The sequence below is a fragment of the Leucoraja erinacea genome, chromosome 16 (genome assembly GCF_028641065.1).
Source record: "Leucoraja erinacea ecotype New England chromosome 16, Leri_hhj_1, whole genome shotgun sequence".
Taxonomy (NCBI): Eukaryota; Metazoa; Chordata; class Chondrichthyes; order Rajiformes; family Rajidae; genus Leucoraja; species Leucoraja erinaceus.
The window spans coordinates 24,910,030-24,937,265 of NC_073392.1; the positions used below are offsets into that span (position 1 = coordinate 24,910,030).

Sequence of the window (27,236 nt, forward strand, 5' to 3'; positions counted from 1 at the left end):
TCTCCCACAGGTCGATGGGAGTAGAGTACTGATTACATTTTGAAGTGGGCCTTTTTGACCAAGTTGAGATCTAGTTGCTCTAACCCCTTTTTAAATGACTTAACATCGGGAGCAGCACGTGTGTTGGGTGGTAACCTATTCCATTCCCTTTGCGTCCTTGGGTAAAGGGAATATTGGGAGCAAAGTTTAATAAAATTTAGCGAGTTGATGATGTTGTTTTGTCTTGTTTCATGGCAGTTAGTGCCAAAGATTATAGAGACTTTGGTTAGTGCTCTGGGATGACGGGAGATTTGATGACGCGATCTTGTGAATCTCCTTGTAAATTGCAAGAGACGTCCCAGGTCTCTGTTGTTTCTGGGATCTTCCTGTGTAGAACTGATGGGGTCATTGCCTGCAATAGGCCCGCATGGGACTGTCCATCTGACATCCACAGATAGTGCCCCCCGTAGCGCCAGAGGAGTCAGCCTGACATCCTCACAAAGCACCCCCTGTACCACTGGAGTTGTATGCCTGACATCCACACATTATGCCCCCTGTATCTCTGGAGGTGTACGCCTGACATACACACAGCACTCCCTGTATCTCGAGGTGTACACCTGACATACACACAGCACTCTATGTACCACTGGAGGTGTACGCCTGACATACACATAGAGCACCTCCTGTAGCATTGGTGGTGCACACACTGGCGTCCACACATGGTGACCCCTGCAGCTCTGGAAGTGCACACACTAATTCCACACACAATCCCACCACTGAGTGTTATTTCGGGGAGGGTGACCGGATGCCGTGGACTTGGGGTCTGGAATGACCCCTGCGTCAGTGCCTTTGGCCCTGCGTGGGTGTGGGAGGCTTGGAGCCGGCAGTTCCGAGACAGGCTGCCAGACGGGAGCCCCACCCTGGTCACCATAAGTCTGATGCTCTCACCACACAAACGGCTCCTTTGTCCAACCGCTGCGGTTCGATTCCTGTGATTATATACTCACAGTTAGGCAATCCTGGCAGCTGGACTGAAATTAAAGTCGTGAATTCATCAAACGGCCAGGAGCAGAGTGAGGCCCCACAGCCTCTGAACCTGCCCCCCTCCCCACTCAGCTCCTGCATGTTCCTCAACGCTATTTCACATCTCCCTCCACCCACCGTGATTCCCAGCGTCACTCCTGCCCCCTCTTACATACCCCCCCTCACTCCCCTCACCCCACTCTCTCCTTCACCAGGAACCCTCATCAGTCCATTGTTCGACCTCCTAATGGCCTCTCGGTTGAGGGAGTGAAAAATCCCTCAAACTAAAGAGATAGAACTATCTTCCTCCACTTTCTCCGAGGGTGGAAATGCCAAATACTAGAGGACATAACTTTAAGGTGAGAGGAGCAAGGTTTAAAGGAGATGTGTGGAGCAAGTTTTTTACACAGAGGGTGGTGGGTACCTGGAACTTGCTGCCAGAGGTGGTGGTGGAGGCAGATATGACAGTGCTGTTTAAGAGAGTTTTAGATCGGCACGTGGATGTACAGGGAATGAAGGGATATTGATCGCCTGCAGGCAGAGGAGATTGGTTTATCTTGGCATTATGTTTGGCACGGACATTGCGGGCCGAAGGGCCTGTTCCGTGTTCTATCTGTTTGGCCGATTGCTTTTAATTCCTGGCTGTGTCACGAGAAAAGAACGGCTTTCTTTGTCTAATGCTGGCTTTTGATTAAGAGCCTCATTAGAGGCTTTTGGCTGACTCTGAAGGCAGGGTATTTGAAGGAAAATGACTGGTCTGGGCAAGAGGCAGCGGATGTCAGTGAGGCGAGATAATGTGCAGGTAGTGGCATGTTGAGAGCCGAGACTGGCACCACCCCAGGGACCCAGCGCGGGACCTCGGTTATTTGTTGTTTAGAAGCAACTCAAATGACTGGACGGAGGAATATGTCAATGGCATAAAGATAGGAATCATTGTAAACAGAGTGAATGGAAACGTTCAATTAGTCAGAGGTATTAATAGACTAATGTTGGAACTGTGGGAATTACGAGGTCACAGTGGGTCTACTCCAGAATCTTTACTTAGGCTCAAAGACTCGCACAGCACCGAAACAGGTCATTCGGCCCAACATGCCCGTGCCAGCGTCAAGCACAAAGTGATGGAGGAACTCAGCGGGTCAGGCAGCATCTGCGGAGGGAACGGACAGACAATGTTTCGGGTCGGGACCCTTCTTCAGACTGATGGAGTAGGAGCTAGAAAGCTGGGAAAGAGAGGCGGAGGCGAGACAAAGCCTGGCGAGTGATAGGTGGATACAGGTGAGGGGGTGATTGGCAGATGGGTGGAGTAAGTGACAGAGGCTGGAGGTGAAAAGGAGATAAAAGGGGACAAAAAGGGTGTTAGACAAGGAGAGAAGAGGAGAGATGAAATGTGAAGCCAGAAGTTGGACAGACTTGAGTTGTTTTCTCTGGAGATTCATAACATTCACAACGGAGATTCATAACATTAGGAGAAACAAGCATCTGCACGTCCTTGTTTCTCCAAGATGTGCGGGTGCCTGCAACGTGCTGCCGGGGTGGTGGTGGAGGCAGATACGATAGTAAGATATATGGATAGGAAGGGTTTAGAGGGATATGGGCCAAATGCATGCAAATGGGACTTGCCCACTATGTCAACTTGGCCGACATGGATAAGGAAGATTGAAGAGCCTGTTTCCATGCTGTACAACTCTGTGACTCCCTAAATCATGAAACATAGAAACACAGAAAAGAGGTGCAGGAGTAGGCCATTCGGCCCTTCAAGCCAGCACCGCCATTCCGAATCAGTACCGCGTTCCTGCTTTCTCCCCATATTCCTTGATTTTGTTAACCCGAAGAGCTATATCTAACTATCTCTTGAAAACATCCAGTGAATTGGCCTCCACTGCCTTGAAGGATTTGAAGAATGATCTGCCTTCACTCTTACAATCGTGTTGGGTTAAAAGTTCTTGTCTGTTTGGCCATATTTTTGTGAGGGGGGGGTTGTCAATGTGAAAGATGCCACAAAACATTCTCCCGATGAGTGGGTTTTGTTTGCTGCACGTACCGACTCACCTCGACATCGGACTCAGCACCACCAGCCAGCAGCCAGCAGCCAGCACAGCACTGGCAGAGAGGTAACACCATGCTGGGAGTCTCGACCGGGAGGTCACCAGCCCATAACACTATAAAGACATAGGGGCAGAATCAGGACATTCGGCCCATCGAGTCTGCTCTGCCATTCAATCATGGCTGATCTATTTTTCCCCCTCAACTCCATTCTCCTGCCTTCTCGTAAAATTTGACGCCCGTACTAATCATAAACCTATCAATCACAACTTTAAAAACACCCAAATGAAGGCACGGTGGCACAGTGGCGCAGCAGTAGAGTTGCTACCTTACAGCTGGCAACTAACCAAAGACCCGGGTTCGATTCTGACCACAGGTGCCGCCTGTACAGAGTTTGTTCGTTCTCCCTGCGACTGTGTGGGTTTTCTCCGGGTGCTCTGGTTTCTTTCCACACTCCAAAGACGTACAGGTTTGTAGGGTAATTGGCTTCAGTAAAATTGTAAATTGTCCCTAGTGTGTAGGATAGTGCTAGTGTACGGGGTGATCGCTGCTCGGCAGGGACTAGGTAGGCCGAAGAGCCTGTTTCTGCACTGTATCTCTAAACCAAACTAAAGACGGCCTCCATGACCGTTTGTGGCAATGAATTCCACAGATTCACCACTCTCTGGCTAAATAAATTCCTCCTCATCTCCATTCTAAAGGGAGGTCCTTTCATTCCGAGGCAGTGCACTCTGGTCCTAGACTCTCCCACAAGTAGAAACATCCAGTTAGCGTGGACCCATTGGGCCGAAGGGCCTGTTTGCAGTGCTACATCCCTCCTTGACTGTCATTGTTATTAAGCATGTGATTAGGCAGAAGGATATTACTGGGACTGGAGGGCCTGAGTTAGAAGGACTGGATGGGATGGGACTGGTTTTCCTGGAATGAAGGAGACTGAATGGTGATCTTATATAGAGTCCAGTCAAGAGATTTTATTTCTCATATGCACCGGATATAAACTGGAACAATGAAATTCTTACTTGCTGGCACATTCAACGCAACAACTATGAAAGTAAACAACAGCAGAGGTTTCGAAAATCATGAAAGGCATAGATAAGATGGAAGGTCACAGCCTTTTGCTCAGGGGAGCGATATCTAAAGCTGGAGGGCACAGGCTTATGATGAGAGGGGTAAGATTTAATGTTCTGTCTACCCTATCTTCACACATAGACCATGGGTATATGGAACAAGCTGCCAGAGGAAAGGTTTAGGTTTATTATTGTCACGTGTACCGAGGTACAGTGAAAAGCTTTGTTTTACAACCAGATCAGATATAACTATACATAAATACAATCAAGTCAAATTCAAGTACAATAGGTAGAGAGCAAAGGGGAAGATACAGAGTGCAGAATATAGTTCTCAGCATTGCAGCGCATCAGTTCCGGAGACAATATCCAATGTCCGCAATGGGGTTGAGGTGAATCGGACAGCACCCTAGTTTATGGAAAGACCATTCAGAAGCTTGATAACAGAGGCTGTTAAGAACCTGTTCCTGAGTCTGGTGGTGCACATTTTCAAGCTTCTGTACCTTCTGCCGAACGCGAGCGGGGAGAAGAAGGAATGACCGGGGTGGGACAAGTCTTTGATGCAGGTGGCCAGTGTGGAAACAAAGCAAGGAACAGAGGAAACTCAGCTCATCAGAAGGTTTAGATGGAATGGTAGAACACAGGGAAATAGATCAATATCCCTCCATTCCCTGTGTGCTTTCTAAAAGTCTCGTATATGCACCGCTTTCCACACAGTCATGAGGATATAGGGAGTATAGTTTGGGGCAGAAAACGTATCCTTGTGTAGAGAGTATTGTGGACTATCCTCACTGATCGTGGTCTGTAGGTCAGGTGGTCAAAGATCCAGTGGCGGGTGGGGGTGGGAGAGGTTCTGACTCCTAGCTCCAGGAGTCTAGAACCTGGTTCAGCTACAACAGGGCGGCACAGTGACGCTGCAGGTAGAGCCACTGCCTCATAGCACCAGAGACCAATAGTCAATAGTCAGATTTATTCGTCACATACACAATGAAGTGCAGTGAAATGAACTTGCCAGCAGCGGTACAATAAAAAAGAGCACACAATACATATTAAAAATTTAACACAAACATCCACCACAGCATTCATCACTGTGGTGGAAGGCACAAAGTTCAGTCAGTCCTCCTCCATTTTCTCCCGTGGTCAGGACCACAAACCTCCGCAGTCGCCTCTGTGGGCGGCCAGATGTACAGGCGAGGCAAGGTAAGTCCTGAATCGGTGCTTCCCTACCGGAGACCATGGCTTCAAGATGGTGTAGGCCGCAGGCCGGCGGTCGAAGATCTAAAGTCCCCGCCGTGCCGTGGTTAGAAGCACCGCAGACCGCGGCTTGAAGATGATGTAGGCTGCGGGCCTGCGGTCGGAGCTCTTCTCCTCCAGGGTCCCCAACGAGGGATCCCAGGCTCCGGAACCCGCGCCAGCTGGAAGCTCCACAAACTGCGGTTTCAGCTTGCCGCGGGCCAGCGATCGGAGCACTCCCTTCTGGTGGCCCTCGGCGAGGGCTCGCCCGCTCCACGATGAAAAGTCCACGCTACGCCCGCTGCTGAAGCTCCTCTCCGTGGAGGAGATGACCGAAAGCGGTTCCCCCCTTACCTCCCCTCCCCACCCCCCACACTAGACACACCGAGAGACATTAAAACACACGTTTGGACACACTAAAAAAAACAAAAAAAGTAGAAATGACAAACATGCTGCTGGCAGGGCAGCCGTTTCGCAGCGCCCCCACCAACCAAGAGCGAGAGAGAGTTCAAGAGCGACCAGAGTTCAATCCTGACATCGGGTGCTGTCTGTGCGTGTGGAGTTTGCATGTTCTCCCTGTGACCGCGTGGGGTTTCTCCGGGTGCTCCCACATTCCAAAGATGTGCGGGTTTGTAGATTAATTGGCCCTCTGTAAATTGCCCCTAGTGTGTAGGGATTGGATGAGAAAGTGGGATAATATCGAACTAGTGTGAACAGGTAGGCGTGGCCTCGATGGGACCCAGGATCTGTTTCCATGTTGTGAACTGAACTAAACTAAACTGATGTTAAGATGGCAGAGCTACAGTCAATAAATGGGAGTCTGATGCAGGTGTCCGTCCCTGTTATCTAGGTTTTCCAGAGATGAATGAAGGACCAGGCAGAGTGCAGACCACGTAAACGAGGAGATGTTGCCACAGCAGGAGTTTTACTATTGATGGTAAGTGACAAGAAATCCCATTTTATGTTTTTATATATGTTACTATCTTGTCTTTTGCAGTTTAACCACTGCCTGTCTTTCACTTCCTGTAACATTTCCTGTCAGACTTTGATGTTGTTTCTGTGTTCGATCCACTTTACTGACTTGTTGATTCACGGCCTGGTTCAGTAACTTGAACGCCCAGGAATGAAGGAGTCTACAGAGAGTGGTGGACACTGCCCGGTCCATCACAAGCACTGACCCCCCCACCATCAAAGGGATCTACAGGAGGCGCTGCCACAAAAAGGCACAGACCCACACCACCCTGGCCACGCTCTCATCTCACTGCCACCAATGGGAAGAAGGTACAGGAGCCTGAAAACCATGACCTTCAGGTTCAAGAACAGCTTCTTCCCAGCAACCATCAGGCTCTTGAACACTGCACAACACTAACCTCAGCGACTGTGATCTTGTGTGGATTGTATCTTTGGTTGTACTACGGACTTAAGTTTTGCACTATTATGATTACCTATTATTACTGTTATTAATTTATTGTATTATTAATTATTATATATTTATCGGTGTGTCATTGTGTTTACGAGCCTATTAAGTTGCAACAAAATAATTTCACTTCTGTTTCCAGTACATATGACAATTAAGCACTCTTGACTTTATCTCCAATGAGCTCTGCATTGCTCGGACTCCGAAGTAGGGGGCAATGTTGCTTATTTCCTGCTGTACGTTAGCTTGGGGCAAAATTCATTAAATAGTTTTCCCCTGACTTTGTTATTGTTTATTTATAACATGATTCTTTCATGGCTTTTCCAGTTTGTAATTTTTATTCATAGGCCGCTGATGTCACATGCAATACCAAAAAAGTCGAGTCGACATTCATCAAGATATAGCCATGCAATACACAAGCAGGCCCTTCGGCCCAACTAGCCCATGATGTCCATGAAACCCCAACTAGGCTACACCCATTTGCCTACCTTTGCCCACGTCCGACCAAACCTTGTGTTTAAGAAGGAACTGCAGATGCTGGAGGATCGAAGGTTACACAAAAAAGCTGGAGAAACTCAGCGGGTGCAGCAGCATCTATGGAGCGAAGGAAATAGGCAACGTTTCGGGCCGAAACCCTTCTCCATACCGTGTGTGAAAAAGTTGCCCCTCTCAAACGCCTACTAAATCTTTCCCCTCGCAAGTTAAACCTATTTCCTCTGGTTTTTGATTCTCCAACCCTTGATTCTCCATCCCCTCAAGCCTGTTCTACCAACACCATTAAGTACCTGTACTTAGAGAAAAGCATGGAAACAGGCCCTTCTGCTTAAGTTAAGAAAGCCAGGAATGTTTCATTGTCATATGTACCAGGAAGAGGACAATGAGATTCCTACCAGCTGTAGGTTTACAGGCATATTAAACCCAACTACACAAATAAACATAGAATGATCAATAATACCATAAATTATTAGTAATACCAGGTGACGAGTCCGTAATACAAACCGAAGAATGTTATTCACGTGGGCGGAAAATGGCAGATGGACTTCAATCCGAGCAAGTGTGAAGTGTTGCACTTTGAGAGGTGAAATGTAAGGGGAAGATATTCAATTAATAGCATGACCCTTTACACAGGGTCCTGATGGTCCAAGTCCACGACACCCAGAAAGTCGAAAACAAGTAGATAGTGTGGGAAAGAAGGCATATTGCCATAGAGGGAGTACAGAGAAGGTTCACCAAACTGATTCCTGGGATGTCAGGACTTTCATATGAAGAAAGACTGGATATATTCGGCTTGTACACGCTAGAATTTAGAAGATTGAGGGGGGATCTTATAGAAACTTACAAAATTCTTAAGGGGTTGGACAGGCTAGATGCAGAAAGATTATTCCCGATGTTTGGGAAGTCCAGAACAAGGGGTCACAGTTTAAGGATAAGAGGGAAGTCTTTTAAGACCGAGATGAGAAAATCATTTCTTACACAGAGTGGTGAATCTGTGGAATTCTCTGCCACAGAAGGTAGTTGAGGCCAGTTCATTGGCCCTTGTGGCTAAAGGGATCAGGGGGTATGGAGAGAAGGCAGATATGGGATACTGAGTTGGATGATCAGCCATGATCATATTGAATGGCAGTGCAGGCTCGAAGGGCCGAATGGCCTACTCCTGCACCTATTTTCTATGTTTCTATATGAACTGATAAACGTATGCTCGGCCCAGGGTGGGTTTTGGAGGTGGTGGTGCCGTGATATGGGTGAGGGCTCTGGATGGAACATGTTGAATGTGTTCCCTCTCTGAGCCAGCTCTCATTCTCTTCCAGGGTTGCTAACCACTGGCACTCTCTGCCTGCCCTTCCCTTTTAATCGGCAGAAGTTGCAAACCAATGACCCATGCACACAGATCACAAAGAGTCGCACATAGAATAGAACACACAATATAGAATAGATGCGATTGGTCACCATCAACTTTACGTGAAACTTTAACACTGTTCCTTTCTCTTGTGTCTCCTCATCTTCTGCACTCCACGGAACAGGAGGAGGCCACTCATCCCCTCAAGCCTGTTCTACCAACACCATTAAGTACCTGTACTTAGAGAAAAGCATGGAAACAGGCCCTTCTGCCCACCGAGTCCATGCCGTCCATCGGTCACCCGATCACACTAGTTCGATGTTATCCCACTCGTGGGGTGGGTGGGAGATTGCAAACTTCCCGTGGTCCACCCTGTTTCGACTAATGCAATCAACCCGACGTGTACAGACAAAAGATCAAATAGAACAAGTTGACCAACAACTTTAGGCAGTGCACGTCGTACTCAAGAAGAAGAAGCCACTCTCTACACTCCAGAGGCAATTTACAGAGGGCCAATTATCCTCCAAACCCGCATATATTTGGGATGTGGGAGGAAACTGGAGCACCCGGAGGAAACCCACACGCAGCAGGATCTCTGGAGAACATGGATAGATGATGTTTCAGGTCCCGATCCGAAAAGTCACCTGGTCATGTTCTCCAGAGATGCCTCCTGACCCACTGAGTTACTCCAGCATTTTGTGTCTCTCTTTTGTAAACCAGCACCTGCAGTTACTTGCGCTACTGCGCTACCTTTGTGCTCGGGGTTGGGTGGGTTTCGGAGGTGGTGGTGCAGCCAAACTCCTGAAAAAGTTTGGGAACCACTGGTTTAGAGGGATATGGGCCAAACACGGCAAATGGGACTAGCTTTGATGGGGCATCTTGGTGGGCATGGACAGTGGGGCTGGGCCGATGGGTCTGTTTGCGTGCTGTGTGACTCTTTGTGATCTGTGTGCCTGAGGCATTGGTTTGCAACATCTGCCGATTGAAAGGGAACGGCAGGCAGGGAGTGGCAGTGCTGCAGTGCTTAGCAACCCTGGCAGAGAATGAGAGCTGGCTCAGAGAGGGGAACACAATCAACATGTTCCATCAAGAGCCATCACCGCAGTCTCTCACCCGAATCACTGCACCACCACCTTTAAAAGCCACGCCAAGCATAGGTTTATGCTCATAAGTTGTAGGAGCAGAATTAGGCCATTCGGCCCATCAAGTCTACGCCACCATTCAATCATGGCTGATCAACCTTTCCCTCCCAACCCTGTTCTCCTACCTTCCCCCCATAACCCCTGACACCCGTACGAAACAAGAATCGATCAATTTCTACCTTCAAGATATCCATTGACTTGGCCTCCACAGCCTTCTGTTGCAATTAATTCCATAGATTCACCACTAGGGCGGAACAGTAGCGCAGCGGGTAGGGCCGCTGCCTCACGGCTCCAGCGAACATCCAAGTCCATCACACGGACCAGACTCCCCGTCATCAACTCCTCACTACATCTATACCTCACACTGCCTCTGCATAGCAACCAACATTATCAGGCACCAGTCACTCCCTGCTCATTCACTCTTTTCCCTATTCCCATCGGGCAGAAGATACAAAAGCTTGAAATCGTGTTGCATGTTGACCAAGCTGCCACACTGGGCTAGTTCCATTTACCTGTGTTTGGCCCATAACCCTCTAAACACTTCCTATCAATAAATCTATCCAAATGTCTTTTAAAATTTGCAAGTGAATCCATTAGTATGCAAAGCTCCCTCTGACAGCTCGTTCCAGATTCTGACTACTTTCTGAGTCAAAAAGCTGCCGCTGAGGTCCTTCTTAAATCTCTCCCCTCTCACCGAAAGACTGTGTCCTCTTGTTTTAGGATCCTCTACCCTGGGGAAAATACTAATCAGTGGGGCAGACCCGAGGGGTCGACTGGCCTACTCCTGCTCCTGTTTCATTGACATTTGGGACTTGGTGCCAGGAAGGGCATTGGGAACGGGTTCAACAGGAATTTCACAAAGGGAATTGTGGAGACACAGAGAGAGGAGAGTGCGGAGAGATTGGGAGAGCTGTGAGCCGGAAGTGGGACTGGTTGTTTTCTCTGGAACGCCAGAGATTGCCGAGGTGACCTGACAGACGCAATAAAATGATGGGAGGCATAGATAGGGTAGACAATCTGATCCTTTTTCTCTCCGGGTGGAAATGTCAAAGAACAAATGGCATTGCTTTAAAATGAGAAGGACAAAGTTTAAAGCAAATGCATGGGTCAAGTTTTTAACACATTGGGCGGTGGGTGCCTAAAACACGCTGCCAGGGGTGGTGGTGGAGACAGATACGATAATGATGTTTAAGAGACTTTTAGATAGGCACATGGATATGCAGGAGATGGAGGGATATGGATCACACGCAGGCAGAGGGGATTAGTTTATCTTGGCATCATGTTGGGCGCGGACATAGTGGGCCGAAGGGCCTGTTCCTGTGCTGGGCTGTTCTGTGTGTGTTGAAGAGCCTGTACACAGAGTCGGGGCAGAACAGCTCCTGCCAACACAGCGATTACTCTGCGTTTGAGCTGCATTAGCCTCTGTGACGGAGAGTAAGTCAGTTGTGTTCATTAGTACGATGTGCATTCACGAGTGATGAGTGACTTTTCTTCATTGACAGAGCAATAATTACAACTGAGCAAAATACTTTAACAAAAAACAATGTAAAGGGATAATTACGGAGTTAATGGCCCATCTCCCTTAGCCCGTCAACAATGAGAGAACATCAGATTAATGAACCCAGAGGTGTTGAGGACAAACTCTTCCTGTCTGCGTGTGGTGTTGCCTGCTGCGAGCAGGCACAGTGGTGATGTTAATGGCTGCGAGTCACATCCATCTCCTGATGGGATCAGCTTTGTGATGCCGTCAGAAGATGTGGCCCACTGACATTCTGCAGGAGGTACAGAAACCTGAAGTCCCACACCGCCCGGGATGGTTTCCGAACAGCTCCATCCAAGACCAAAAGAAAATGCAGGGAATTGTGGACGCAGTCCACCCCATCACCCAACCTCCATTCCATTGACTCAATTTACACTTCATGCTGCCTCGGCAAGGCCAGCAGCATAATAAAAGACAGGTCGCATCCTGACCATTCCCTCATCCTCCCCTCTCCCATCAGGCAAAAGGTACAAGAGTGAAAATGCATACCTCCAGATTCAGGGACAGTTTCTTCCCAGCTGTTATCAGGCAACTGAACCATCCTCTCACCGACTAGAGCGTGGTCCTGAGCTACCATCTACCTCATTGGAGACCCCCAAACTATCTTTAATCTGACTTTACTGGACTTTATCTTGCATAATATGTTATTCACGTTATTCCCTTTAACATGTATCTGTACAATGTGGGTGGGTCAATGGTAATCATGTATTGTTTTTCCAGACTGGTTAGCACGCAACAAAAGCTTTTCACTGAACACGTGACAATAAACTAAACTCAAAACTCAGGTTCAGGAAAATACACATGGGCAGGAAAGGTTTAGAAGGATATGGCCAAACATGGGCAGGTGTGACTAGCTTAGCTTAGTTTAGTTTAGAGATACTGTGTAGAAAAAGGTCCTTTGGCCCACCGAATCCACGCTGTTTACACTAGTTCTATCCTACACACTTGGGCCACTTTACAGAAATGAATTAACTTACAAACCTGCATGTCTGTGGGACGTGGGGTAAAACCCATGCTGTCACCGGGAGGTTATGCAACTTCCACACAGACAACACCCAAGGTGAGTATCGAAGCGAAGTCGGGTTTTTTTAGCACCGTGAGACAGTTGTGTTTTGTACTAATGTCATTATTTTTCACAGTCTTTCTTTTCAATGTCTTGTAAAATGTATGTGCAGTTTACGTTTTTGTGCGTTTATCTGCATCTATGTGTCTGTAATGCTGATGATTTGGCCATTATACAGTACAGCTGGAACAATGTCTGTGCCGAATATGAGCCAAGACCAATTCTTATCTGCTTGCACATCATCTATATCCCTGCATTCACTGCCTTTCCATGTGGCCTATCCAGAAGTCTCTTAAACACCACTATCATATCGGCCTCCACCACCACCCTGGCAGCATGTTCCAGGCATACAGCATCCTCTGTGTACAAATCTTGCCCCACACATTTCCTTCAAGGGTTGTGCCCTCTTAGTGAGAGGGCAATGTTTTGATTGGAACCTCAGGGGCAACTTTTTCCATACAGAGGGTGATGGGTATATGGAATGAGTTACCAGAGGAGGTCGTTGAGGCAGGTACAACTTTAAAAGACATTTGGACAGGTACATGGATAGGAAAGGTTTGGAGGGATAGGAGCCAAATGCGGGTAAATGGGTGAAGAGTACTTTCATCAGCCTGGCAGGTCAATTGGTCGGGGCATTTAAGATGATCAGGGAAGCTCCTTGTCTGAGATCATCTGTTGCTGGCCCCAATCTACCCTGCATTTTTACCCATTTTTCCCCTGCTCTCTCCACTACAATCAGTCTGAAGAAGAGTCTCAACCCAAAACGTCACCTATCCATGTTCTCCAGAGTTGCTGCCTGACCCGCTGAGTTACTCCAGCACTCTGTGTCTATATGGGATTTGAGTGAACATGCAAACGGGAAAATGGGACCAGCTCAGATGGCGCATCTTGGTCGGCATGGACGAGCTGGGCCAAAAGGCCTGTCTCTGCACTGTGTAACTCTATGCGTTTAGACTTGAGAGATATAGCTTGGACACAGGCCCTTTGACCCATCGAGTCCGTGCCGGCCATTGATCACCCCGTGCAAATCGCACTATCCTACACACTAGAGACAGTTTACAACTTTCTAAAGCAACAAACCTGTGAGGGAGCGCGGGTTTCCCCTGATTGCTCCGGTTTCCTCCCTCCCTCAATACCACCCGTCCCACAGCGCGGCGCTGCCTCAGTACCGCTTCTCCGCACTGTGGGAGGTGCAGTACAGTGGGAGTGTCGCAATGTGTCGTTTTTTCGATATTTCAATCAAATGTGGTAGGATAAGTGATGGAAGAATTCCACCCCAATAATTACAAAGAGTGACGACATTTCCCTGAAGCCCTGGGGCCAATATTGCTCATCCACCAATATCCCCGAGACAGAATGGTAAGGTCCTGCAGCAAAATGTACACTCACAAAACTACCAGTTACATGGGTTACACAAAAAAGCTGGAGAAACTCAGCGGGTGCAGCAGCATCTATGGAGCGAAGGAAATAGGCAACGTTTCGGGCCGAAACCCTTCTTCTCACAAAACTACCAGTTACATGGGGTGGGAGATTGCAATCTTCACTTGGTCTGCCCTGTTTCGACGAATGCAATCAACCCGGCATGCACAATCAAATAAGATCAAATAGAACAAGTGGTCCTACAACTTTAGGCTGTGCACGCTATACGCAAGAAGAATACCAGATATATGTGCACTGTAGGAGCAGCACAGCCTGTACACAGAGTGAAGCTCCCTCTACACCGTCCCATCTCACTCCCATTGTAGCAAAAACCTGAGGGATTAACATGCAAGTAGCTGACTGTAATATCAGACCGTTTGCCGCTGCGATGTTTTGCTGCGATGATATATGGTGGTCAAGGACATGATTAGCCAATCTGATGCTGTAATTCAATCCTGATTTGCTCAAGTTTCTGTGAAGGACAGTGTGCCATGAATACTCAGTTTCCAAATCACGTTTCTTAATTAATACTTGTTGATGAATGGTGTATGCAGCATACCATAGATACCGTCTCTTGCCAAACATTGAATGTCAAACAGTACAGCACAGTAACAAACCCTTAGGCCCACATAGTCCCTGCTGAACACAATGGCAAATTAAACTAACTTCCTCTTCCAACTTAACAACATCTTTCCTTTAGCAGGATGACGCAAACTGAACATTACTCTAAATGTAGTCACACCAATGTCTTGTAGAGCTGTAACATAACATCCCAACTTCTCGGTGTGGGAAAGAACTACAGATGCTGGTTTAAATCGATGGTAGACACAAAATGCTGGAGTAACTCAGCGGGACAGGAATCATCTCTGGAGAGAAGGAATGGGTGACGTTTCGGGTCGTGTCTGAAGAAGGATCTCGACCTGAAACGTCACCCATTCCTTCTCTCCAGAGATGTGCCAGTCCCGCTGAGTTACTCCAGAATTTTGTGTCTACCTTCGATCCCAACTTCTGTATTCAATACCCTAACTGAAGAAGACCAATGTGCCTCATAATTTTACATACTTCGATGAGGTCTCCCCTTAACCTCCGGTATTCCAGGGGAAACAATTCAAGTCTGTCCTTACTCTCCCTGTCGCTAATCTGTAATATCTTACGCAACTCTCTATGTGGAGTTTTAACCAGTCAAGTCGTACAAGACATGAATACAATCAAGCCATACACAAGTTCTGTAACTTTATGACTAAGGTCAAGAAAAATCAGCATTCCTCTAAAGACTTACCAACTTCTACAGATGCATCACAGCTTGGTTTTGGCTCTGCCAAGACCACAAGAAATCACAAGCTCTGCCACAACCACAAGAAATTGCAGAGAGTTGCAGATGTAGCCCAGTCCGTCGCACAGACCAGACTCCCCACCAACGACTCCATCTACACTTCACGCTGCCTCAGGAAAGCAGACAATATAATCAAGGACCACTTTGAAAGTTTGTAAGCACGTACCTCCAGATCGATGAATATCCTGCTGTTATCAGACTACTGACCGAATCTCTCAAATGCTAAGAATATAATCCTGATCTTCCAATCTACCTTGTTTCAGCCCATGCACTTTTTTAATCTGCACTTGCACAGTAACACTATATCCTGCAATCTTGTTTATTTTCTCCTTTGCAATACCTGATGTACAATATGATCTGCCTGGAGAGCACGTAAAACAAAGTTTCTCACTATGACTCATTACACGTGATAATAATAAGTCAATGCCACCAGCACTCTGGCACATATACCGTTTAAAAATCATTATGAGGCATTGGTGGTTCAAAAGTCTGGACTGTCACTAAAACTTGGCGCAGTGGTAGAATTGCTGCCTTACGACGCCAGAGAACCGGGTTTAATCCTGACTAAGGGTGCTGACTGCACGGAGTTTGTACGTTCTCCGCGTGACCACGTGGATTTCCCCCGGGTGCTCCGGTTTCCTCCCACACTCCGAAGAAGTACAGGTTTGTAGGTTAATTGCCTGCGGTAAAAATTGTAAATTGCCCCTAGTGGGTAGGATAGTGCTGGTGTACAGGGTGGGATGGTGTGGTCTGGAGCATGGGAGGCTGAGGGGAGACCTGATAAGAGTGCACTGGATGAGAGCAACGGGAGCTCAGCACTTCAACTCCCCCTCCCATTCCCAATCTGACCTTTCTGTCCTGGGCCTCCTCCATTGGCAGTGAGGCCCAGCGCAAATTGGTGGAACTGCACCTCATATTTCACTTGGGTAGCTTACACCCCAAGGGTATGAACATAGACTTCTCTAACTTCCAATGGCCCCCGATTTCCCTCTCTCCAAACCATCCCCCTTCCCAGTTCTCCCATCAGTCTTACTGTCTCCGACTACATTCTATCTCTGTCCCGCCCACTCCCCTGACATCAGTCTGAAGAAGGGTCTCGACCCGAAACATCACCCATTCCTTCTCTCCAGAGATGCTGCCTGCCCTGCTGAGTTACTCCAGCATTTTGTGTCTACCCACTAATTAATTTATCTTGTGGCCAAAGCTTCTTGCATTGAGATGGAAAACATTTTGTCATAACCTTTTTACCATTTCCTCTGAGTGAACAATTTTTACTGATGCATTCAAGCATCCCAGTCTCTTTCCTTTGCTGACAATCTGACCTCTCCCCCCTTCCCCTAGGGAACACCATGCACCTCCCCCACTGATTATTACATTCCCCTCCCTAAACCTTTCAAAAGCCACCTCTTGCCATTAGTTAAAAATCTTGGTTATTCCTCCAAAGTTAACCCTTTTTGTATGAAGTCACATGGAGTGTCTATTGGCCACAGAGATCCTACATTTACTGAGTTCATTTGATCGTTTATCGAAAATGGTTTCATGGTGCTTTTATTGACACGGTGAAATTATTTTCTTAAATACAGTCCAGCAAAGTGTTCCCACACTTAAACACATCCTCGATTGTTAACTGTACAGAAATAGCCTACTGAGCCCGCAGGGAAGAGGCGTCATGTTTTGGCTCCATTTTCAAAGTCCGCTCTCTAGTTAGTAAGAGCAGTGTCTGATTCAGGCAAGTCCCAGGCTGCTGCATGGCCTCCAGCCGTTGCCATCCTTGGACACCTCGTCCCTCTCCTCGCCCCGAGGGTGCCTCCCGCAGCTGACCACGAGGGCACGGCAGGCCAGACCCCGGTTTCCTCTCTTGTCCTATTGGCCTCACTCCTCACCAGTCGCGTTCACCATCGTCGTCACCGGCTCCACCCTCCCGGTCTACGGTCTTCGGTGGATGAACAAGGGCCGGCGGCGGGCTCCCGCCCTCTGGCCATGGTCCACTGGGTCCTCTGACTGATCTCATCTCTTGCTTCAGCACACCAAGTGCTGGAGAAACTCAGCGGGTCAGGCAACATCTGTGGAGGAAATGGGCAGACCACGTTTCGAATCGGGAACTCAAGAAGGTCTTTGGACCAATCAGTTGCACCGTGGGAATTAATATTCAATTCACAAATCTTTATGATGCAGTTCACCAAATCTTAACACTTCTTCAGTGTGGAGTCCAAGATGCCCCATCTTTATTGTCCCACCTGTCCACGTTTGGCCTAAATCCCTCTAAAACTGAATCCCTCTGTCTGAAGAAGGGTCCCAACCCGAAATGTCCAAAGATGCTGCCTGACCCGCAGAGTTACTCCAGCACTTTGTGTCTATCTTTGGTATAGACCGACATCTCCAGTTCTTTGTTTCTGCCCTGTAAAGCTTTCATATCCATGTACTTCTCCAAGCGTTTTTTAAATGTTGTCATTGTTCCTGCCTTAATTACCTCCTCTGTACCATCACCCTCCATGTGAAAATGGTGCCCTTTGGGTTCCTATTAAATCTTTCCCCTCTCATCTTAAACCTATGACTTCTGGTTCTTGATTCCCCTACCTTGTGTAAAAGACTGTATTCACCCTATCTATTCCCCTCATGATTTTCTACATCTCTATAAGATCACCCCTCAGCCTCCTGTGCTCCAAGAAATAAAATCTTAGCCTGCCCAACATCTCCCTATAGCTCAGGCCCTCGAGCCCTGGCAACATCCTCATAAATCTCTGCACCCTTTCCAGCATAATGGCATCTTACCTAGAGCAGGGTGACTAAAACTGAACACAATATTTCAAGTGTGGCCTTACCGCATCTTGTACAACTGCAACTTACCATCATGACTTCTATACTCAACTGCCTCCTCCGGCAGCTCGATCCATATACCCACCATCCTACTGCCTGACCCAGTGAGTTCCTCCAGCAATTTGTTTGTTCAAGATTTCAACATCTGCAGTCTCCTGTGTCTCCATGAACTCATGCTGACTACCGTCTGAAAATAGAACTTACATTTATTTTTCTTTATTTGTCCCTGAACTATGTTTGGCAACATTTCCAGAGGCTCAAAGTGCTGGGGTAACTCAGCGGGTCAGGCAGCATCCCTGGGGAGCATGGATAGTTGACGCTTCGGGTCAAGACCCTTCTTCAGGCTGGTTCCAGACTTCAGAGAAAAATCTGATTCTGCTCAAATTCTCCCAGGCATTTTTAAAGACGTTTTTAATCTCGTAGCAGTAATAATAAAATGTTTCTGGATATTTACTCATAAGATTCATTTAACTTGGTGTTCATCTTCAGCATGGACATGGTGGGCCAAAGGGCCTGTCCCTGTGCTGTACTGTTCTGGAAGTCCTGTGAGGTGTGTGGGAACGACGTTACCCTCTGTCAGTGTGACTGGGTGCAGGTTATCTACATCTCTGGGCATCTTGCTCTGCATCAGTTGATTGTTCCCTTTCCTGCAGGCAGCGGGTAGAACAGCTGCTTACAGCGTCAGGGACCTGGCTTCGATCCTGACCTCTGGCACTGTCAGCCGCGTGGAGACGTGAGGGTTTGTAGGCTACTGTCCCTCTGTAAAATTGCTCCTAGTGTGTAGGCAGTGGATGAGAAAGTGGAAAACATGAGTGAACGGGTGATCGATGGTCGCCATGGACTCGGTGGGCCGTTTCAATCTTGTATCTCTAAGCTAAACAAATATATGGGACAATAAAATGGGACCAGTGTGTTTGTAGGCCAGCACAATCTCAATGGGCCGAAGGGCCTGTTTCTGTGCTGTATCTCTAAACAAAAACTAATATATGGGACAATAAAATGGGACTAGTTGTTTGAAACATAGAAACATAGAAAATATGTGCAGGAGGAGGCCATTCGGCCCTTCAAGCCAGCACCACCATTAATTGTGATTTGTGATTTGAAGGCTAGCACAATCTCAACGGGCCGAATAGTCTGTTTCAGTGTTGTGTATCCTTATGACATGGTAACTCCATCTCTCCCAGCTCTTCAGCTGAAAGGCGTCTCCAGTGTGACCACTTGGCAGTTGTTTGTTATTCCAGATATTGCATAACCGTGGTATTTTGCAGCTTTTTGAGAGATTGCGTGTTGTATTCGCAGCAGAAGCAGCAGCAGCAGCAGTTTGGCGAGTCTCTGTGGGTTGGGGATGGGTGGGGCTGTGTTCTGCAGGCATTATGAGGGTTTGAGGATCAGGTCTCAGCAGTGCTCCACCAGATGCCCCTGCCACCAGAAAGGTGGGAAAACTGGACTCATACTTGGATCATTTGGACTGAGCTTCCCGATGCCAGCTCAGACCAAACTCACTGGGAAATTCCTGAGGTTTTCTTGGAAGACAGGAATCCAAGCTAACCATTAGCCCCGATGGGAATACACAGTCATGCTTCCCAGCAACTGAGATTTCCCATGCATATATTAGCACGTGGGCTGGTTGCATCACAGCCTGGTTTGGCAACTCGGACGGCCAGCAAGGAAGGAGACTACAGAGACACACAGACATTGCCCAGTCCATCACAGGCACTGACCTCCCCACCATCGGGCATTGAGTATAAGAGTCAGGAAGTCATGTTGTAGTTTATAGGACTTTAATTAAGCTGCATTTAGAATATTCTGAGCAAGCCTTCTCAATTACTGCAGTCCTTCGAATGCTATGCCAACCCTCATTGGTTTGGGGCGTAGAGTATAAGAGTCATGAAGCCATGGTGCAGCTTTATAGGACTTTAAATAAGCTGCATTTAGAGCATTGCGTGCAGTTCTGCCGGCCAAATTACAGGACGATGTGGAGGCTTTCAGGAGAGTGCAGAGGAAGTCTACCAGAATGCTGCCTGGGTTAGAGGGCACAGGTTACAGGGAAAGGTTGGACAGATTTTGATTGTTTTCCCTGGCGTTGAGAAGAGACCTGATAGAAGTATGTAAAATGATGAGGCACAAAAAGGGTGGACAGTCAGAACCTTCTCCCCAGTGTGGAAATGTCAAAAACTGGAGAGCTTAGCTTTGAGGTAAGTGGGCAAAGGTTAATGGAAAAGTACGGGGTTGGTTATTTTACACAGGTGGGTTCCCTGTAACGTGTTGCCAGGGGTGGTGGTGGAGGTAGATATGATAGTGGTGTTAAAGATGCTTTTACATGTATTTGCATGCAGTGGAGGGATATGGATCACGTGCAGGCAGAGATTAGTTTAAGCTAGCATCATGTTGGGCATGGACATCATGGGCTGAAGGGCCTGTTCCTGTGCTGTACTGTACTGTACTGTGTTCTGCTCAACTGCTCTCCTCCCCACAGAAAAAGGGTAAAGGCAGACTTGCAATCCTTACAAAAACAAAGCATTGGAGCTGGGCATGGGGTCAAGGAGCGGGTTACTGCCCGCAGTGAGTGACGTGACAGAGATCAGGTGCGGAGAGGGGGAAGCTTCATGTTTCAGGTCGATGGCCCTTCACCAGATGGACGGCACCTGATGCTCGCAAGAATTCAGGCAAAGAGAGAAAGATAAAGAAAGGGAAGATAAAGTTACATCTCAGGGTCCCTGCTGGCCAGGTGGTGTCGACTAGAGGGAGAGAGGACGACATCACTTTACCAGACCGACACTCTGCTCAATCTGCAGGGACTGCCCTGAGCTCTGGGCTCCTGACTTCCCCAACCTCCATCAATCCCTGACCTCTCTGCCTGTGGTGTGTTGTGTGGAATTCGGCATAGGCTCAGCAACGCCCAGTGGTGAGGTTAGCCATTTCAGTAATCAGCATTGCCAGCTTTCAGCGCGGCACAGTGCCGCAGCAGTAGAGTTGCTGCTTTACAGCACCAGAGACCCGGGTTTGATCCTGACTACGTACGGGTGGTGTTTGCGCGGAGTTTGCACGTTCCCCCTGCGACCATGTGGATTTCCTCCGGGGGCTGCGGCTTCCTTCCACACTACAAAGACGTGCAGATTTGTCGGTTAACTGGCTTCTGTAAATTGTCCGTAGTATGTAGGACAGAGCTAGTGTATGGGGTGATTGCTGGTTGGTGTGGACTTGGTGCGCCAATGGACCTGATTCCATGCTGTATTTCTGAAATAAATGAATCTACACTTTGCTTCAGAACCTGCAGAGTACATGGATAGGAAAGGTTTAGATGCCTACAGGATGCATGATCATAGATGGGACAGGTGTGGATGGGGCATCTTGGCATGGACAAGGTGGGCCAAAGTGCTTGTTTCCGTGCTGTATGGCTCTATGACACTGACAACACCGTGTATCCCTTTGGCAATACGTAACCTTGAGATTAAACAGGAAACAAATATTTCCATGGCCTCAGCCCATGACGAGAACAGTTACCCTTGAGGAGCCTTCACGCCCACGTTGGTTTTGCAGCCTGTCACCGCAGCCTCCCGAGAAGGTCCAGCCTCAAGAGCTCAATAACAACTCCAAGGTCAGAGGCACTCATTGGCCTTATCTGCACATGGGTTATGATTGGTGAGAATGTAGGTAAAAGGGGCTTCTGGAATAAACGGAACACAAGATGTCTGGTTCAGCTAAGTGTTGTTTGTTCTTTACTTTCTGTCGTGGGATTCAGTAGATCTCTGCAACTGGTGACCCCGTTACTACACGCAACCTTCCACTTAATCACGAAATGTATGAGGATAAAAGTGATACGGTGTCAGTCGACAAAGTAAAACTTGACGTCCCAACTTTTAAAAACCAACGCAAGAGCGTTGTTGTCAATACTAGAAGCTCGATTTCACTCCCTCAATGTCACGAGCCAATGGACAAAATTCGGGTTCCTAGCAGCTCATCTTCCAGAGCAGATTGCATGGGAAGAAATGATGCCATGTGACGTGCTTCAATCCGCTATCTTGGAGCGAACGTGGCCCTTGAAGCAAGCTCGCATTTCGGAGTTGCTAGGGGATGATAATCTCAGCGATAGGAGACCATCACAAATGCTGCGGAGATGGCCACAGGCTGGCGGTAGAAGAAAAGATTGATGGCGATGTCTGGAAACAAGATTCTCTGCTGCATGTCTACTCAGGTGCAGGGGCACCTGACAGGTATGTTTGGGTACGAACCGGATTCGAACAACTGCGTATCACCCACAAGCGAACGGCCTGATTGAAATGTTCCTTCGCCAGTTGAAGGCCGCTCTGGCAGCCGAAGGAGACGCGTCGGACTGGAGTGGACGGTTGCCTCTGGTTCTGCTTGGCATTTGTACGGCGGTGAAAGCAGACCTAGGATAATCCTTGGTGGAAATGGGTAACGGCACAACTCCGAAGTTGCCCGGCGAATTTGTCAAACCAATCCCCAGAAAACAGATCCTATGATCCAAGCAGGTATGTAGATCGATTACGGTGAACTCTGCAGCTATTCAGGCCAACACCGACACGGTGAACACCTACAATGGTCTTGTACGTGCCTGCTGACCTCCAAAGCTGCACACATGTTTTGGTCCGTCATGACGCCGTCTGCCGACCTCTTCAGCAAGCATACGATGGCCCTTACCAAGTCACCCAACGCCTACCCAAACGTTTCGTGATCTATCGGAACGGAAAAACTGACACTGTATCCGTTGACCGGGTAAAGCCAGCATAAGTAGAGAACCAACCGACTACCTCACCCACTGAACCAGCAAAGTCACAAGACCCCAACACTTCCCGTCAAAGACCTCCCACACTGCAGTACCAAACAAGATCAGGCCGTAAAATCAACCCGCCAGCCCCGGACGGGGCAGGACAAAGCCAGGCAGTCGCCAGCTGGTATGACCGAGATGACTGAGGGAGGAGCTGTGGCACCTTCACGCCCACATTGGTTTTGTATACAGCCTGTCACCGCTGACTCGCCAGCAACCTCACGAGAAGGTCCAGTCACAAGAGATCATTAACAACCCCAAGGTCTGGCGCACTAATTGGCCTTATCTGCACGGGTTACGATTGATGAGAATGCACTTAAGAGGGGCTTCTGGAATAAACGAGATACAAGGTGTCTGGCTCAGCTAAGTGCCACTTGTTCTTTGCTTTCTGTCGTGGGATTCAGTACATCCTACACCCTCATAAAAAATACATCAAGTTCTGGAGTAACTGAGTGGGTCAGGCCACATCTCCAGAGAACATGGACAGGTGACGTTTCAGATCGGGACCCTTCTTCAGACTGAGGAGCAGATTATCCAGTGATTACCATGTCTGTGATTATCGATCACCCCTTCACGCTAGTTCTACGTTATCCCACTTTCACATCTATGAAACTCATAATCTTACACATTTCTCTCAGGCCTTCCCTCAGACGCCTTCGATCCAGGGATAACATGGCCAACCTGTCTGAGCTCTCTTGCAACTAAAGTATCTTAATAATAATAATAATGCATTTTATTTGCTGCCGCCTTTCTGGACACCCAAGGACACCTTACAGGACCTAAAATCACAATGCATTTATCAATATTAAAATCAAGTTGATTAAAAACAATGACAAAAAAATACACAAAACATTTTAAGTCATTAAAATCAGGGTGAACATGGTGGAAGTTATGTCGGGTATGCTAATCTAAACAGGTGTGTTTTGAGTTGTGAGTTGAATTGATCGATAGTGTCCAGGTGACGGATGGGAGGTGGGAGAGTGTTCCAGAGACGTGGGGCAGAGCAGCTGAAGGCTCTGGCACCCATGGTGCTGAGTCTAAATGTGGGGACAGTTAAAATTGCAGCTGAGGAGGAACGAAGTGACCGGGAAGGAGTGTATGGTAGCAGCAGGTCAGAGAGGTATTGGGGAGCAAGGTGGTGTAGGGCTTTGAAGGTCAACAGTAAAATCTTGTAGTTAATCCGGTGGTGCACAGGGAGCCAGTGGAGCTGAGTGAGGATGGGTGTGATGTGGTCCGATGATCTGGTGCGGGTGATGATCCGGGCTGCAGAGTTCTGAATGCATTGGAGGCGATGAAGAAGTTTATTGGAGGTGCAAGTGAGGAGGGCGTTGCAGTAATCGATGCGGGATGTGACCAGAGCGTGGATGAGGACTTTTGTATTGTCTTTGGAGAGGGAGGGGCGGAGTCTGGAGATGTTGCGGAGATGAAAGTATGCAGAGCGTGTGATATTGCTGATGTGGGGGCCAAAGGAAAGTGTACTGTCCAGAATGACGCCAAGACTTTTGACATGGGAGGAGGTGGGTATGGGTGAGCCATCAACTGAAATGGTGAACGGGTGGGTTTTGGAGAGTATGGACTTTGAGCTAATTAGCATGATTTACGTTTTATTTCCATTGAGTTTTAGAAGGTTGAGTGACATCCAGTTGCTGATAGCTTGAAGACAGGTGGTGAGGGCAGTTGGGGGAAGGGAGGTGTTTGGTTTTGTGGAGAGGTAAAGTTGTGTATCATCGGCGTAGCAGTGAAAATTGATTCCAAAATGACGGAGAATATTGCCAAGAAGTTGAATATAGATGATTACAAAGCAGTGGCCCCAGCACCGATCCCTGAGGAACACCATGGGTGGCTGTGGCAGTTGTGGATGTGACTTTATTTCCCTGGATGAACTGTTTTCTGTCGTGTAGATAGGACCTGAACCAAAGTAGTGCATTGTTGTTGATGCCGGTGGCAGATAGACGTTCCAGAAGAATTGGGTGGGAGATGGTGGCAAAGGTTGTTGTGAGGTCGAGGAGGATCAGGATGGATAAGTGGCCGGTGTCAGCTGCGAGAAGGAGATCATTTGTAATTTTTACCAAGGCTGTTTCAGTGCTGTGATTGTGGCGAAAACCGGACTGAAATGGTTCATAGAGGTTATTGTTTTGAAGGTGGACGAAGTTGTGTCCTTTCCAGAAGTTTAGTGATGAATGGGAGGTTGGAGATGGGGCGGGAGTTATTTGGATTGTTTGGATCAGAACCTGTTTTTTTTAGAATCGGGGTGACAGAAGCTGTTTTGAGAGATGTAGGGACAGTAGCAGTTGATAGGGAGGAGATAATTATGGACGTTATGATGGGTGAGATAGAGGGTAGACAGGATTTAACCAGGACCAGTAGGGGTGGGATCAAGCAAGCAGGAGGAGTTCTTGGACTTGGTGATGAGTTTAGTCATTTCTTCGACTGTTGGAAGCTGGAAAGTAGATAGGGTGGAGAGTGGGGAGTCCAGTGTGGAAGTCCAGGGTGGGCTGTTGTGAGCAGAAGCTGAGAAAGAGTTCAATTGGTGATGAATGCTGGTGATTTTGGTACTGAAGAAGTCCAAAAACGTATTACACTGAGCAGTGGAGGTGAGGTGATTCGAGGTTTCAAGAATTCAGGCTTAAGTAGTTCGTTGACAGTGGAGAATAAAGTCCGAGTGTTATTTTCACTGTTGTTGATGATGTTGGGGTAGTAGGAGGATTTAGCAGCAGTCAGGGCATTTTGATATGAGAGAAGATGATCTGTATGCATTTGGTGGTGAATAGTTAGTCCAGTTTTCTTTGTAAGTCTCTCCAGACGCCGGCCCACCATTTTCATATGGCGGAGTTCAGGAGATGACCTGCTAAAAGAGACTGTACGGGTTTTCAAAGGAGCCAAGGAGTTTAATGAGTGGGATAAACAGTCATTGTAGTGATCAACCAGGTTAGCAATGCAGAGTGGGGGGAAGTAGGATGAAGAGAGTTACCGATTAGTCTGTTGAGTTCCACTTGATTAATGTTTTTCAGATTATGGAAGGATATGGTGCGCTTCAGATTGCGTTTAGGGAGTGGCAGATTAATATCAAAAATGACAGTTTTATGGTCTGAAATGGGAAGCTCTGTAGATTTAAGATTGTATGGTGTCACTTCAGGTGAATCTCCTCAGCGCTTTCTCCAATGCAACCAGATCTTTCCTGCAGTGTGGGACCAGAACTGTACACAATACTCCGTGTGCAGTCAAAAATGTGTTTTGTAAAGTTGCAACATGTATTCTCAACCTCTATATTCTATGCTCCAACTTATTAAAAAACAAGCATCCCACAAACTTTCATCTCCACCTGTAGGGATACCTTCAAGGGACTGTGCCCATGTTCCTCCCCTCTGTTATCAGGCATCTGAACGGTCCTTCCATAAGCTAGGGTACTGTCCGATTCACCTCTACCTCGTTGTGGACATTGGACTAATGCCCCTGTCCCACTTAGGAAACCTGAACGGAAACCTCTGGAGACTTTGTGCCCCACCCAAGGTTTCCGTGCAGTTTCCGGAGGTTTTTGTCAGTCTCCCTACCTGCTTCCACTACCTGCAACCTCCGGTAACCACCTGCAACCTCCGGGAACCGCACGGAAACCTTGGGTGGTGCGCAAAGTCTCCAGAGATTTCCGTTCAAGTTTCCTAAGTGGGACAGGGGCATTAGCCTCTGGAACTGGTGCACTACAATGCTGCAAACTATAATCTGCACTCTGTATCTTCCCCTTTGCTTCACCTGTTGAGTTTGACTTAAGTGCATTTATGTACGGTGTATCTTAACTGTTTGGATAGCACTTAAATTAAAGCTTTTCACTGTACCTCAGTGCAAGGGATAATAATCAACCGAAACCTAAATATGTAGATGACGAATCTCTTGCATTCTTTCCATCCTTTCACCAGTCTGTACTCCCACGTTCCACGTTGCATTTCTTTATCAAGTCCTCAGCCCTTATTTGCTGAGTTTTTAGCCTTTTCCCAATCGGGCTATTTCTGGCATGGTGATAAACGCTTCCTTTGATGTAAAGCTAAATTTAATTTCTCCAGTCAGCCACAGGCAGACCACTTCTGATGGGTTTTAGACGAATGGATCTATTTTTGCAAATTCAGCATTATTGTTTGAAGTGCTAGCCTGTCATGTTTTTCAATGCCTCCTTGTAGTCAATGGCAGCCCACCTCTCTCATAGTTTGTCTTCGATGACTTAAATTCCTTGGTTCAGATTAAACACATCACGTTTGGGGTAACATTCTATCATGTCGTGATCAGTTCCCCCTCTCATCAACCTTTTCCCCGAGCTGGTCTCTCAATACATTGATCCTCATACCTATCCACTTTATTACCACTAATTAATCCAGTTTATACATTGGTGAAAGTCTACCATAATTACTTAACAACATCTGTGATATGCGCCACTAATTTCCTGATTCATGCTGCACCCATTATTACGAACACTATTTACTGACCTTTGATATTTCTTAGTTTGACCCAAATTAATTCTAATTCCACATCATAATCATAGAGTCATACA

At 47.5% G+C, this 27,236-nt stretch overlaps 1 long non-coding RNA gene across 1 annotated transcript in view; it reads left to right on the plus strand.

Annotated features, from left to right (window-relative positions):
• LOC129704659 (uncharacterized) overlaps positions 1–27,236 on the plus strand; it is a 104,652-nt gene that overhangs the window by 23,158 nt on the left and 54,258 nt on the right. Inside the window, exon 2 of the long non-coding RNA XR_008724753.1 lies at positions 6,193–6,279. This is a non-coding gene — a long non-coding RNA (uncharacterized LOC129704659). The remainder of the gene's footprint in view (positions 1–6,192; positions 6,280–27,236) is intronic.